This window comes from Haliotis asinina, chromosome 14 (assembly GCF_037392515.1).
Source record: "Haliotis asinina isolate JCU_RB_2024 chromosome 14, JCU_Hal_asi_v2, whole genome shotgun sequence".
In the NCBI taxonomy this organism is placed as follows: Eukaryota; Metazoa; Mollusca; class Gastropoda; order Lepetellida; family Haliotidae; genus Haliotis; species Haliotis asinina.
This window is the reverse complement of record NC_090293.1, coordinates 13701523-13717000: the sequence shown is the minus strand read 5'-3', so window position 1 is coordinate 13717000 and position 15478 is coordinate 13701523.

The window sequence follows — 15478 nt, the reverse complement described above, 5'->3', positions numbered from 1 at the left end:
TCGCACTACTGGTCCAATAGCCTGACCCTCCTCGCAATGCCAAAGCCCCAAGTGAAGGAAGTCAAGATTTACTCGGGTTCATCACAGCAATGGATATCCTTTTCAGTTGCAATTTAACCTTGTGAGGAGATGTTACAAAATATGTCTGTTGTGCTCGAATTGCTCTACCATATAGATGCTTAAGATGATACATCTCGACACGCAAATGTCCATTCATATTTGTTTGTTTGTTGAAATGTTTACTGCCAAATGTTGTTTGGGTGCCGACAGTATTCCAGCTATATGATGGTCTGTAATCGAACCCAGAACACGGAAATCCAATAATCGATATTACGACCATCGATCTACGCAAAGGGGATACGATACCACGCATCACGGAACATTTTACGCCAAGCATCGGGCTGTAAGTCCATTTTTTACGGGTACATTAATAGGATGTCCATATCCCACCTTGTCTACCCGTAGGAATGTTCATTGCAACCAGCAAGAGCATGGCCTGCAAATAACCCATAACCATCAGGGTGCACACACCCCGTCTTGCAGCAAAAGTCACACCCGACTCCTTGTTGTTCATGGGTTTGCTTATTTATGAACAAGTCAGTATTTGGGTCACAACGTTATCTGCGTCTCGTTCTGTGCGTTACAACTCAAGCGGGATTACTCCTACATAGGTAGATACCAAGAATATTTGCACTAAAGGCTCACGACCTTTAAACGGACAGGCGTTAAACCCTTCTGGTATGTTGTTTAACGCAGTACCCAGCAAATACTCCAGGTCTATGACAAAGACCTGTATAATAATAACCTCTGAACCACTGAAATCGCGGAGAGGACCACGTGGAACGATGGCGGATGTCATCAAGCTTGTCAGCAAGCCTAACCATTGACAAATTTAATCACGATCAGTGTGAGATGCTGGGGTTCGATTCCAGTCTCCACTGGGGTCCTTATAAGGGTGTTTGTAGCTAACTCGTGGACAGTGGGTTAGTGATGGCAGTACTGATCATTCACAGAGTTCAAACCAGATTTAGACATACTGCATATTTACCTCAAGAATGTCCACACAAACATACCCACGGGAACGTATCGCGGTCTCTTCCGTCTATCTACAGAAAGTAAGCCTTTTTCCAACACGGGTTGAGGTTCTGCACCTCATTTAGCACTTGGGCTGATTTTAATGTAGCTGTTTTTTTCTCGCTAATTCATAACTACGACATATTATCATATGCCGGACCTCACATCCGGAATGCTTACAACATTCTTTGAGGTATGCAAACGTTTCAACATACCTTCCAGTAGGAACTAAGCAACATGGACTACGAACAATTGAAGATCGTTCCCTTAAAGTAAGTAGATGTTTCCAGTGGTTTTATGCATTCGGAACACACTAGGGAAGAGAACAAATTCTAACGCCAGTTGTTTTATTCATACAGGAAACATGAAGTACTTCCGGTCTAGCCTCCGGGAGCATATGGTGAATATTCACATCAAGGGAGACTGTGAAAATCAGGCTTAGAATCAGTCATGCAGTCAGTGATTTGTGGTAAGAGGCGGCTAACGGGATCTGGTGGTCAAGCTCGCTGACCTGCCTGATTGTTTGGATTGTTTGTTCCAGACTCGATTATTTACAGACCGCCGGAATATTGCTGCGTGCGGCATTAAACATGAAATATGCAGGGGTTATGACAAGAATATGACTTGGAGATACGCGCATGAAGAAAGATCATGACGGTTCGTGTGATTGGCTAGCAGGGTGCCAGCTAATGCGGGGCGATGATTGCAGCTACGAAACGCACTTAACCTTAGTGAGATATATGTGTATCTATGAAGCAGTTAAAGATAAACACTAGAATGAATATGCTATCTACGTCGACCCTGTCATAGGAAGCGACTTCGCAATTCCCCAATACCGAGTATCTATGGTTTATCATGGTGCTGTTCGACCGTGGGACTCGGATAAGCGGCTCCGCTTGCTGCCAAGAACATTCACGTCATATCCATTGGTTTGTAGCCGGCAATATTTCAATGGAGGCTCCACGTAATAGTGTTAAAGCCGTAAACTGTTTGCACGCAGAAATAACTTGACGACAGTTTCCGTACGACTTTATTGCTTTCCATTTCATTGTTTGCAAATGGTCTGTACGGGGGGAAAATACACACGGTGCTTGCCATCTCTACAACGAGCATAAACAAAACGTTATCTCGGAGTCCATCTGTAAAGTTTATTACATAATCTCTTTATCGTCTTCAGAGGTTACAGACAGTCGTCTCCAATACATTCAATACATTCAGTACCGGAACATAGCCATGTTTTCAGTTGCTTAACTAGTTTCGTCATCTCAACAGGAAAATATAGAGGGAAGACAGGAGCGCGAGTTCTCATCGCTAGGGCTCTGCCAGGATTTTTTTGTTATCAGTTCGTCGCCATATGGTTGAAAATATTGCCGATGCAACGTTAAATTGTCTCTCATTTAATTAGTTTAATGATCTTCTCACCACAATGTTTACGGAAATGCGATATAGTGTTAAAATTAAAATAAATTATAATTGTTTTAACCGGACTGGATGAGATGTTTGACATATTTGTATACTTCATACCCATAAGGGTCTAGGGGATGGCCTAGTGGTTAAACGCTTGCTGGTCGTGCATGATGGATGGGTTCTATTCTCAAAGTAGGTTCAATGATAACCCCTCTTGTGTCCCTTGTCATGATATTGCTGGAATTTTGTTATAACCAGTATAAATGCTCACTCACTCACCCACACAATTATTCACACACTCACTCGACCGCCTCCGTGGTGTAGTGGTTAGAAGGTCGCGGGTTCGATCCCCGGTTGCGTCATAGCAAAGTACGTTAACACTTCGTGCTTGTTGTTCCCAGTCTGGCGCTCGGCATTAATAATTACAACAAGAACTGGTCGGCTATGAGACAGAATAATGTGTCTGAGTGCAGTATTCACTCACTTACTCACTCAGTCACCCATTCTCTCTCACCCACTCACCCACCCACCCTGTCACCGTGAAACCATGAAACCCCGGTATTTCCCAGCAATTACTCATTGTACATATGGCATGGTGGCACCATAGATTTATGTCTCTGTGCATACACCCCAATACAATACACCAATTCCAAAGCAATATTACATGTATGATAGTGTAATGTTATCATTTTCACAGCCGTTATGTGCAGTGTAACGTCAATTATGACATGTTGGAACAAAGCATTGTGTTTATGAAGTGGACGTTTATCATACACAGTTGTACCCGCCTTTGTTGTGTTAGTCCATTAGGACTGTTGTGAGACGTATGTATAACGAGGGGCTGTGTGTGTTGTCCCCGTTACGGCTCAGTCACGTATATCTGCAGAACGATAACCGTGTTTAAGATCAATACGACTCCTGACTCATAGCTCCTTGTCACACAATCCAAGTCGACCTAGGTGTACAGCGAAGGTAGGAGTCAACGACAGCAACCACCACGAAAAGACGTAATTCAGACATCATCAACAGTGATGTACAGCGCGTACAGAACATCGTCATTACAATACCCCCTGTCCACCCTAGGAAGGCTCCAGCCCCAGTACACATATACCACAACCCCCATCAAGGCGCACCTGTAGCGGGTTCTCTATCTAATTGCTCCCAAATTGCTTTTGTGGCCAGAGAGGAGCGGACATCTAGTGATGACCATAAATTGAGTAACCTTCAGTCACAAGCTATATTTCTCAGCGCTATGACTGCTCAATTTACACTAAATTGTATTCTGTGTAACCAAGAGACGGTAATTATCGCTCTTATTAAATTTGTCTCTCCTTCATTACGGTTAACGCCTCGAGACTGTGGTGTAGGTCCATATGCTGCGACTGACGTTGCTGGCACTGCCAAGAAATAACACCTTCATCGACGAAGCCACCTCTTTGACAGCAGGGGCCCGTTCTTAAGTTACTTAAAGCAATAATGTCACATGTGATATTAGTGAAGGCTTATGTTGTTTAAAACGCATCCGTAGCTAATATTCAGCTGTCTTAAAGGGGCAGGGCTTGTATTTTGGAGAGGTGGGTGACTTGTTTGCACACGTCGATCAACAACATGCCAGATATTTTACCACGTTTTTCGTATATTGAAGATCAGATACACCAGCATGGTTGCTGATAACAAAATTCATGCTCTCAGGGGTACGTTGACCAATTAGCCTGTTCCACGAAGACTACGTAGCATTGAGAAATTCGTAAGTCAACGAAGTTGGCTAGCTATTCTCAAAACGCTCGAAACCCTACGACCTTCTTAAGCCCATTCCTAACACATTGGCTACGATCCAAGTTTAGAATTCTTAGGGCTACGAACGTTTCGAGATTAAAGGTCTTGGGCCCTTATTCTCGAAACGTTCGTAGCCCTAAGAGTTCTTAACTTTGGTCGAAGGGCTACGAGCGTTTCGAGAATAGCTAGCTAGCTTGGGTCGTAAAGTTACGAACTCTTTGTTAACTTGGAGTCACGACTCCGTACTAGAAAGTGATCGTAGAGATATGGCGATCTCAAGTCCGTGTCAGAGTATGGGAGTTACGATCACCCCTGCGCCTAGATCGGTTTGCGGAATTGAAGCCGTGATAATCCGGCTTAAAACTGTCTTCACCAACCCATACTTGGAAGAGACGACTAACGGGATCGTTTGCCTAGGCTCACTGACTTGGTTGACTCCTGTCATCGTATCCCAGATCGATGTTCATGCTGTTAACCACTAGATTGTCCGGTCAAAGGTCGATTATCTACAAACCGCCGGCATATAGCTGGAATATCTTTGATGTAGATTAAGCAACAGACAAAGAAATGAACTTTGAGGAACGGGGCCAAGACTTTTGTCGGAAGAATGGATCCGGGAGAATATACTTGAACCTCTCCAGGGATTGGACGCATCTGGCTAACATAGAAGTAGTCGGGTCCTTTCGTTCACATCGTCCGTTGATTATGTTTTTCCGTCGTATTTTGAGCCGAACTGTCTGTCATTGTTCTGGACAGGTCCACTAAAGATATGTGTGATTCTGAAATACGTTTCACCAGAGTAAAATCACCAGAGAATTCAATAATAAAATTCAGGTTTTAGCGGCCTGCTACTGTGGTAATTTTGTATTATACGGTAACCGCTGTCTCGGCGGGGTAGGACGCCTACAGCAAGAACGAGGCGTAACACTCTTGGGTATTGTAGATGCGCTGTCACTTACGGTTTGCTTCGCCGATTTCTTTTCAACCTGGGATGGAAACGAAAATAAAATACCATACTTTTACTTCAGTTAGGTTATTTGTGCGGAAGTAATGGATTTCTGTCATGCTCAGCGACATCACACACTAATTTCTGACAGTAATAAGTTGAAGATGAGTCTCGAGCGTCTGCTGGAAGTGGAGGATGAGCGAGCTCAGCTTCAGCAACCACGACTTGCAGCTAGGGCAGGCATTATGGCTGGGGAGCCTATTACAAGCCAATAAGTTTCTCTTGCAGAGTATTTCGTAATTCGGTCTCCCTTAAAGTAGCTCTCTAAATCCCTCAATCGGTCACTCCTACAATACCTCTCATATACTCCAGATCTAAGCGCATGCGCACCCCGCCCCGCCTCTCCCCCACCCCAACACACACATACATGTGAAGACACAAGGTGACATTTGTAGAACATAAATCGAAGACTATGTACATTTGTACCTGCATAAACCTGGAGCTGTGGGTGGTCTCGTGGTAAAAGCGTTCCCCTGTGGCGCCAACCAAGTTTGATTCCCAAGGTCGGTTCAATGTCTGGAGCCCATTTCTAGTGTGCATCACCTTCATATAACGAATATGTAACTAAAAGCGACGTAGATCCAAATGAACCCAACTACATACTAACAGACCTGTCTTTGCATGGCTGTTCACTTATATCCTCAGGTCCTTGGATAACTAATTCGTATTTCAGTACATATTCATGAAGATGTGTCCTCGACGGCTCACAAACTGCACGTGCATGTTGATGTATGGCGCACAGTGTGGGGTGTATGTTGGGAAGAGCGTAGTTTTAAAAATTGTCAACAACACTCTGTGGCTGTACTGCTATCAGCTGATCACAAAAACACTTGTTTAACCTTAAATAACCAGTACGCATCGTTACGGCTTGCCGAAAAGCAGCACCCACGCGCACGGTTAGCTGCAAGGAGGAATGGTGCAAAATTGAGTTGCCAGATATTTTAAAGTTCCTCATTTTAGAGACGTTATCTACAGCAGGCTATGACCCGCCACATGCCGTCAGTCCACTTGAGTCGTCCCTCCAACAAGACAACCATTTTCGCTTCTTTCATCTACCAGATCGATACTAAATGTCTCGCAAAATTCCTGAATTGACACTGTAGTTTTTAGAACTATACACAACCGGTTGAGGGAGCGTAACACCCGAACCAAACGTAGACGGATACGCGTATTTCAGCATCAACGTCGTAGTCAGGAGCGCTGGATTTCTGTATACACGGCTTCTGTGGTTCATTCGGACAGAACCCTTAGTGATGCATATAGATGGCATCTAAGATCGTTCTGACGGTTGAGCAAGGGGGTGGTAGGGTAGCGTAGTGGTTAAGCGTTTGCTTGTCATGCTGAAGACAAGGGTTTGATTCCCCAAATGGGTACAAGGGGCAAGGGGTGGTAGGGTAGGGTAGCCTAGTGGTTAAGCGTTTGCTTGTCATGCTGAAGACACGGGTTTGATTCCCAAATGGGTACAATGTGTGAAGCCCATTTCTAGTTTCCCCCGCCGTGATATTGCTTAAATATTGCTAAAAAGCGACGTAAAACTATTCTCATTCATGTAACTTACTGTAAGGGTATAGACGGCCCAGGTCAACTGTCTAAAAACATCTGTGCAACGCAACGTTGTCACTTTTGGGGTGGACGTATGATAGTATGGGGTGGTACCACAGCTCCTGGGAAAAACCTATGCTTGTCTGTCACCAAGCTCTACCGGGACGACATCTTTCGCATCACGTGACTTCAAGACATTGCTCGCCCACATATTGCACGAGCTGCAACAGGGCGGTTGAGGTACGTTGCTGTACAAGGCCTTTGCCAATAGTACATGTCGTGGATGAAACGAGGAGACACGTACGACAGGACCAGAACCAGCCAATCGGACCAAACGCATTTGGGTCTGTAATGCATTATTTGAATATTATATTCTCAGTGTTTCGATACAGATGTGGGATCTCTATCGGTATTCACAACCTAAATCACCGGATTCCTTGGTTCAGACTGGCCTATTTACAAATATACTTGGCCTTTACACACCTGGGATATTGTCGAGTAAAAGGTGATAGATATAGTCCGCTTATATGGCTTATATACGTACATTACTATCCCCGGTCATAGGAACTATGGTACTTTTCAACTTCCTGGAGACCACACAGCCATGCTGCCTTATGGGCGCAATGAACTAAACACTTACATCGCCAGCACATCCTCACGGGTACCCATTGTACAGATGGGTGAACTGAGACACCCATGGATGTAAGTGTCTTGTCCAAGGATACTACGTAATTGTGCCCACTTTGAGAACTCCACCGGGGATCAAACATGGTCCTTCAGGGTGATAGGCAGACGCCTTACCACTGCACTACTGCGCACCGTTAAAAAACTAAAAATAACACACTAGCGTGTATATAGAGTTGGTGTACTGCTGAAATGTATTGTTTGACTGGTGAAGCCAGGTATGGTTAAAGAAACCGATGCGAAGTTCGCGCATCTTGAGCAGTTCCTCAGAAAAAGCAGAAGCGGGTTGTGCAATATCTGGAGCTGAATGTCAACGGTGATGCTTTGAAAAAGTTAAAACCGCGTATTGCCAATCATTCAAGCTAACTTTAACTATCTAGGGTTTGTTTTTGGAGAGAAAAACTTAACACCTTATTGATTCTATTTTTCACTTTCTTACAAAAAACTATCTTTCACTATTTAAATCTCCCTGTGGTGCCGTACACATATGTATAGCCTTAACACAGTTAACCGGCATCTTCTAGGAGAAAGTGAAAGCGAATATTTGCAACGTCATCTGTTAAATAAATGCTGTCGCAGTCAAAGATTTCTTTATCACAAAATAGTTTAAACTAATATGTTGTTTTACTTCATTTCATATTCATCAGCATCCTACCGAATTCTAGCTACGATTCAATACAGAGAGAAATTTGAACAGCTCTTTACCGGAATGGTAAAGATCCGGATTAGAACTGGTCTGCGGCAACCCATGCGACGAACAGGATCTGCTGGTCAGTCTTGCTGACCATTTGTGTAGATCGGTGCACATGCTGTTGATCATTGGATCTGCTGGTCTAGACTGACCCGTGAAGATCCGGGATTGAATAGGCCTTCAGCATTAAAGGCGACTATTGCTTGTCGTAAGAGGCGACTAACGGGATCGGGTGGTCAGGTCCGTTGACTTGGACATGTCATCGTTGGTCGATGTTCATGCTGTTGATCACTGGATTGTCTGGTACAGGCTCGATTATTTACAAACAGCCGCCATATAGCTGAAATATTGCTTAGTGTGGCGTTAAATTAAACCCACTCACTAGTCCAGACTGACACTTGCTGGAATATTGCTGAATGCGTCTATAAGCAAGAAACCAACTAACGGAATTTATGATTGGGGAGAAGATGATGTTCGAACCCGTTTTCCCGTTTGTTTTATAATTTGCCTTTCTCTGTCACTAACAACTCGACACTCAACTCGTTCAAATCGGAACTAGCCACAGAGACGCCAAGGATTTGGTATTCACATTGAGCACTGCATGATAAGAACCCATGCCGTCGAACTAACACCTTACCCACTGTGCTATTTCACTCGAATCCATCATCGGCATCATCAATCAATTTGTTTCAAAAAGGGTGATGACCGACGATCAAAAAACAATCCATGATATAAAGCCACTTGGGTCCATTGTCCGTTTGAGTAAAACACAGAATGAAGTCCAGATTATGCATCCTGTCCAGCGGCTCCAGGCGTTAACCATATTATTGCTGCACTGGATTAATATGTACATATGGATGAGAGCTGCCGCATATCGTTTTGAGGCTGCTAAAACTAGTCGGTAATGCTTTAGATTTGCTTTTGCTGGTGAATATTCTCTGTTTCTTGCCAGGCGTAATTACCGGTGCGACGGGGCAATGATAACGGGTAATAAATTACTCGTTGCGCGCAATGTTATGCCAGAGAGACGGTTTAGCTTAGTGGCAAACGTTTGAAAGCTTCGTGGGTAACGTGTCTTACTTGGGTCATTGAGTTTTTCTAGAGTGTATAGTTTTATGCCGCTTTTAGCAATATCCCAGCAATGTTATGACTGGAGACTCCTGAAATGGGCTTCACACATTGTACCCATGTAGGGACTCGAAACCGGGTCTTGGACGTGACCGGTGAACGCTTTAACCGCTGGTACTTAAAGGGGACTTCAAGTAAAACGGACATGATTCTTAAATTCATATTCCTAGCTTGAAGACATGGATTAGTGAGTCTGACTTAACGCCATTAAACAATGCAACGTGTCACATTCGAGGGGGCGCTGATCGAGAGTGAGAGTGTGAATTTAGTTTTACACTGCACTCAGCCATATTCCAGCTATATAATCGAGTCTGGACCAGACATTCAAATGGTCTACAGCATGGGCGTCCATGTGTCAACCAATGTAGCGAGCCTGACTACCCGATCTTGTTTGTAGTCTCTTACGACAAGCATGGGTGACTGAAGATCAGTTCTAACCCGGATCTTCACGAGTCGCGTTTGAAACCGTAGTAGGCCCGTTTCAGTGCTCCGTGAGAGTAACATTTGAGTTAGTTTGGCTTAACCGTTAATGTCACCTGAAAGTAGGCCACTGATCTGGAGCAATCCCCCTAGACCGGTTGTTGCTTTTGTTACCCGGATAACATCCCACAATTCCTGACTGGTTCGTAACTTCGACTGCGCAACCTGCAAACGACACAATCGGCCAAAAACAAAAGAGAATGGGGAAAGGTAGAACCTAGTACCGTGAATGGTACCTCGAGTGTCTCGAATCTCTTTAGGAAAAAAACCCTTGTCTATTTCAGCGGAGCATTACTTTAATGAACCAAGGGGAGGATATTGTGTTAACGGGAAAAGAACAGAATTGGGGTGTACCTCGATTGGAACCCAATCCAGTGCCTGAAATAAATGGACTAAGGCCTAAGGTGAGCACTAAGAGATGTTTATTTTCAGTTGGTTACTATTTTCGGTCCTATTCCATGAACTGTTTTAGCTTATCAACAGCTAGCTATCATTCTAGCTATATTAGACCTAATAGAGGGATGAGGATCAGGCTGATTGTACTTGATTCACTGAAGCGTTCTTTATGTGTCCGTTTAAGAATTATGTCCATTCTTCTTGAATCCCCCGTCTAAGTACGTTCGTTCGTCACGCCGAAGACCCAGGATCGATTCCTCACATGAGTACAATGTCCCTGACATTGCTGGAATATTGCTAAAGGCAACGTAAAACAATACTCACTCAATCACCAAATGAACAGAAATATCGGTGACAATTGAACTTTGCGACTCTTCTCAGTGTAAATTATATGCTTTTCTTCTTGTGAGTAACACTGCATTCAGTGACCTATAAACGAGACGAATGGTTGATGTCATGAGCACATTCACATGCATATGACAGGGTCAGTCCACCGAGTTTGCTCCGGTTCTTCACGGGTTACAAAGCATCTGTTACGAGTATGACACTAACCCTGAATTATGGACGGACAACATTTCAATAATCAAAAGAAATCTGAAAGCAGAGACCGATTCTGACTGTACCAAAACGCAAAAGCCAAAAGGCAAGTCTTCGCCTGAAAGAAACAAAGAACTGAAAACATCATCACCACCACCACCACCATCCCTACCACGATCACCACCAACAACAATGACAACAACAACAACAACAACGACGACGACGACGACGACAAAGATCCAAACGAACTCTGAACACGAGGTGCAAGCCAAAACAGGTTAAAATATTGCACATTCTTTTCGTCGCTGATGCATCGATTTAAAAACACCTGATATTGATGGAATATCACTGAGTGCGAAGTAAAACTAAACTCACTCACTCACTGGAAGAATCTGCATATCTACAATAAAATAGTTGGAAATCATCGATGACGGCTGTTAACCGGATCAAACGACGTTTGGACAAGAGTCTTCAATTCCTCATATAAGTGCAGGCCATCGTTCCGTTCAGCATTATCGATTACAGCATACATTCCGGACCAGTTATTCCTCATAACAAAGCGCAGCTTGCAGATCAAACTGATATATGTTTCCTGACATTCAATGCATGATAAATATAGATAGCTAAATTTCCTCAAACTGCTTCATTTGAAGTAGATCTGAGAATACGAGAACAGTCGTCAAACGCTGTTTGAAATTTTCGTAATAATCGATGGATTCTCAATGGTTTTGAAATGTTGACTGACGCAAGGCTAAAGCTGCTACAACAACGTTGAACATGATAAGGTCGTCAACGAAATCATCCAAAACTCGGTACAAGAATCTCATCAAAACAATGGCGGTTAGTATTCGCCTTACCAGAAATATGTCGTGTCTCCATCAGTGATGGCGCATTGAACTTGAACTCATCATGGATGAAAACCCGTCTCCTTACGTCACAGAACAAAAACAGCTTCAACAATCACTATAGAAACGGGACGAGCGGCATTCATATTTCGAACATCAACTCTATGCCTACCTTGTATTTCATGTAATTAGCAAAATGTCTTCCAGGGACAACGCCATCTATAAGGTAACAGACAAATGAAATACCACTCCTTCCCTTTAATATAAACGTGGTCAAGTTCCAAGAGATGGGTTTACGCGCGTGGTCGTATTGTGAAGCGGACTGACGGACAACGATTGTAGACACGGTAATTGCTACAGTCCCGTTACATGCGCCTTCATATTTCTCAGTGTCCAGTTCGATGTGCTAGGCCGAGCTGTTATTATTTCGTTTACAGGGCTGCAGTAGCACACGGAAATTAATGTCAAGAGTGGAATATTTTCCTATTAAGCTGGTTCGTGTTAGGATGAAACTGAAGAAGCACATGCTGATATTTCACGTGTGTGGTTTTCACGTTGATGTCGGAGTAGCGAGCACCGAGTTAATCTGCTTCCCAGAGCACCGTGTTGCCGAATTCAGCTACGCGTCATTCATTACAAGGCAGTTGGCTTTTTGATAGCCACGACCTTCCTAAGCTGCAGAATGTTCAAGTCTGTTGGTATGGGGTTTTTTTTGTAACCAAGGGGTTGACGGTATTATTCCATACTCCTTGAGCGCAGAGCAGAAGCACGTTAACTCAAGTACTCCGGATCATCATCATCATCATCATCATCATCATCATTGAAGCACGTTGTTCAGTCTGCCCATGCTCTGGTAATTATGGTAGGTTAGGTTAGCAACGACCTGAAGAAATAACCAGTGAGGCACATAAGCGGTCAACAATGTTTTCTTTTTAAATTTACGAATACCTTAGGCTGATATGAAAGATTTAGGTTAACACTGTGGCATATAGTATAACCTTACGGACAAAGGTCTCGTAGATTAGAGTTTAACTAAGTGATGTTCAATCTCCCCATGTTAAAAAATGATATGGCTTACTAAAATAATGATTATTCTTCTCTGGGGGAAAAGGTGGTAGGTGACATTTTAGCTTGTTTTTCTCCCTTTGCTGAGACAAGTTCGGTAGCTAAGAGTTTAACAAACACGCTAAGACACTTGTAGATAGCATATAGACATATAGATGTTCTTGATTTTAGCCACAATGATTCGGTTAATATATACCACCGTTTTCCAATTGCGTGATAGGTGTTCATGAAGTCAATCACCGGGTTATCTGGTTCATACTTGATTACTTGCAGACTGGAATGTTGCAAGTAAACACAAACAAACCTAACGTTGATCGTAGATTGTGGATCCGTGTCCTAAATCAAAACTGAAATGTCAAATTTCGGGTCCATTTGTAAACTTTGTTTTGTGGCATGGTTATCACGATGCATTGTCCTTGTGAAGATTTCACTAATTTCAGTGAATAGTCCGTATCCGAAAAAGACATACAACCAAACAACAACAAACTGCATATTTATCCGTCAGTTTTGTCCTTCTACACCAGTTTTCGGAATGCCTTAAGTTTTAAAAAACTGTAAAATTCTAACACTAACAACAATGCTGCAAATATTATGTAATATAAACCCAATACATAGTTTATATCGAGACACCTGTTGTTTACTTATTCTGACCCGATTCCATTGCTAACATCCTGAGCGTTATATCGCAAACACAACGAAAGCACCACAGCGCGGGAAGACATACCTTCGCCTACTGCAGCAAGATAGCTGTGATAGCGACTGTATATTCACCCACAGCGCCCACGAATGATGCGACTAGTAAGATGTGACTGATTACTTGGGCGACTTTTATCGACATACCCGTTACCATTATGTACACACATCTATTCCCTATTCCAGACCACTGGTTCCCTTCCTAGCGTCCGTTATTTGCCACAGATCTGTAAAAAACAGATTATACTGAACATTGACTCGCACTTATTTGCAGTGGCTCGTATATTCGGGGTCCTGCGATGCCTAGAAAATCGTTATCACTGCCAGGGTTGGTTTCTATGGAAATCAGATATATAGACATGCTCTCCTGTTTGTTTGCTAAGGTGCATGTTTCATCTGAAAATTGCAGTCATGAATTTGGTTCCGTATTGGGTACATTTGAGATGCGGACGTTTTATCGTCGCTCTGTTTTATCTACTGATGAGCTGTGAGATGCTAACCCTGGATCTCAGAGGAGCCTTGAAGGGTTTCAGCATGTGATAAGTCTGTAACAAGATTTTCAAAGCCCCTTCGGCTGTTTCTCGGTAATGGTCGTAATGGTTCGTATTAAATAAGCTTCGTTTCGAGGTGATTGACAACCAAGCAAGATTTACTTGGATAATTATCGGAAAACCATGCGTCGAGGAATACAACGCCGCTTCATTACGTCTCGGTTTCGATAACAGACTCCGTAACGTCACTCAAACTCGGCAAATTTCGACCAGTTCCGTCGATACACAGTCATTTTGTGAAAGACGATGACGTCATGAAATTGTTCGATCACACGGTGTCAGAAGTAATTTGACATGTGATATTCATAAATTGCAACTAAACTCTGTCGACCCATATTAGGGAACGTCACGGAAACATTAAGTTATATGACCGTAACATTAGCAGCACTTTAACTGTCAAAACAACTAGAACCCTTCCAACTGGCCGGGTTAAATAGAAATATATACGGCCTATCTTAGACTAATGGTGAGGGTCTGAAAATGTATAATTGTGACAGAAACAAGCATCTACATTTACCCTGAGGAGAATCCGACGTGGTGTGGGAGATTCAGTAACAGAGGGGTAGCCTAGTGGTTAAAGTGTTGGCTCATCACGCCGAAGACCCGGGTTCGATTCCCCAATAGATACAATGACTGAAGCCCATTTGTGGTGTTCCCCGACGTGATTTTGCTGGAATATTGCTAAATGCGACGTAAACCATGCCCTCACTCACCAATGGGGCTAGACAGTAGGGAAAATAATGTGGTTCAGGGACTGTGAGGCAGACTACATTACAGTAAGTACTAGGCGGAAGGAGACATATTGTGATTCAAGTTCGTGAGACTAGAAACTGTCAGACAACCTAGTCTGAAAATCCACCATACTGCGCAGGGGACGTGATTAATGCTGACCTCTGACCTTAAAGTCTACACGTAACAATACATATGTAATATGTTCCACAGACGGGGATCGGGCCTACTTACACCTTGGCCTTTATATCACTCCGCGTGCATCTATCATGTTGTGTATGAATAACCATACATATGGCATACATAGGCCGACGTTTCACGTCAAGAGCTCTGAATCAGGTAGCAAGCAGGACTCAGTCGGGATTTGGCTATGAGTGATTGTTACTTACTAATTGAATCTAATCCCCTTTGGATTTGAACCCGCTGCGTACTTGTCGTACATGACAGCTCAACCACCTGCTCTCCTGAGTGCCCGACACTGTCCATGACTCTAATCAGATCAACCTGGGCATGCTGTTGAAATGAACTATAAACGCCCAGGGTATTGTCTGCTAGAAACTTTCACATTCCTGTTCTTGATGTATGTAGTACAATAGTACAGAGCTAGTTACTTCCCTGCATCTTTAATCTATTCATGTACACTTGTTGGGCATGATTAGAGAAAGCTTGGAAACCTCCAATTGTCACATAAAAAGACTTCACTCCAAAAAAGACTTGAAATTAGAACACGTATTTTTTTTCAGCACAATCACTCCAAGATTATATTTTTATCTGCCCGAGGACCGATATTCAACCCAGTAAACAACACTAAAAATTCAGAAATTTGAGCAAATAAATTCCAAACTTCTCAGAATTTATGACAATAAAACAACAT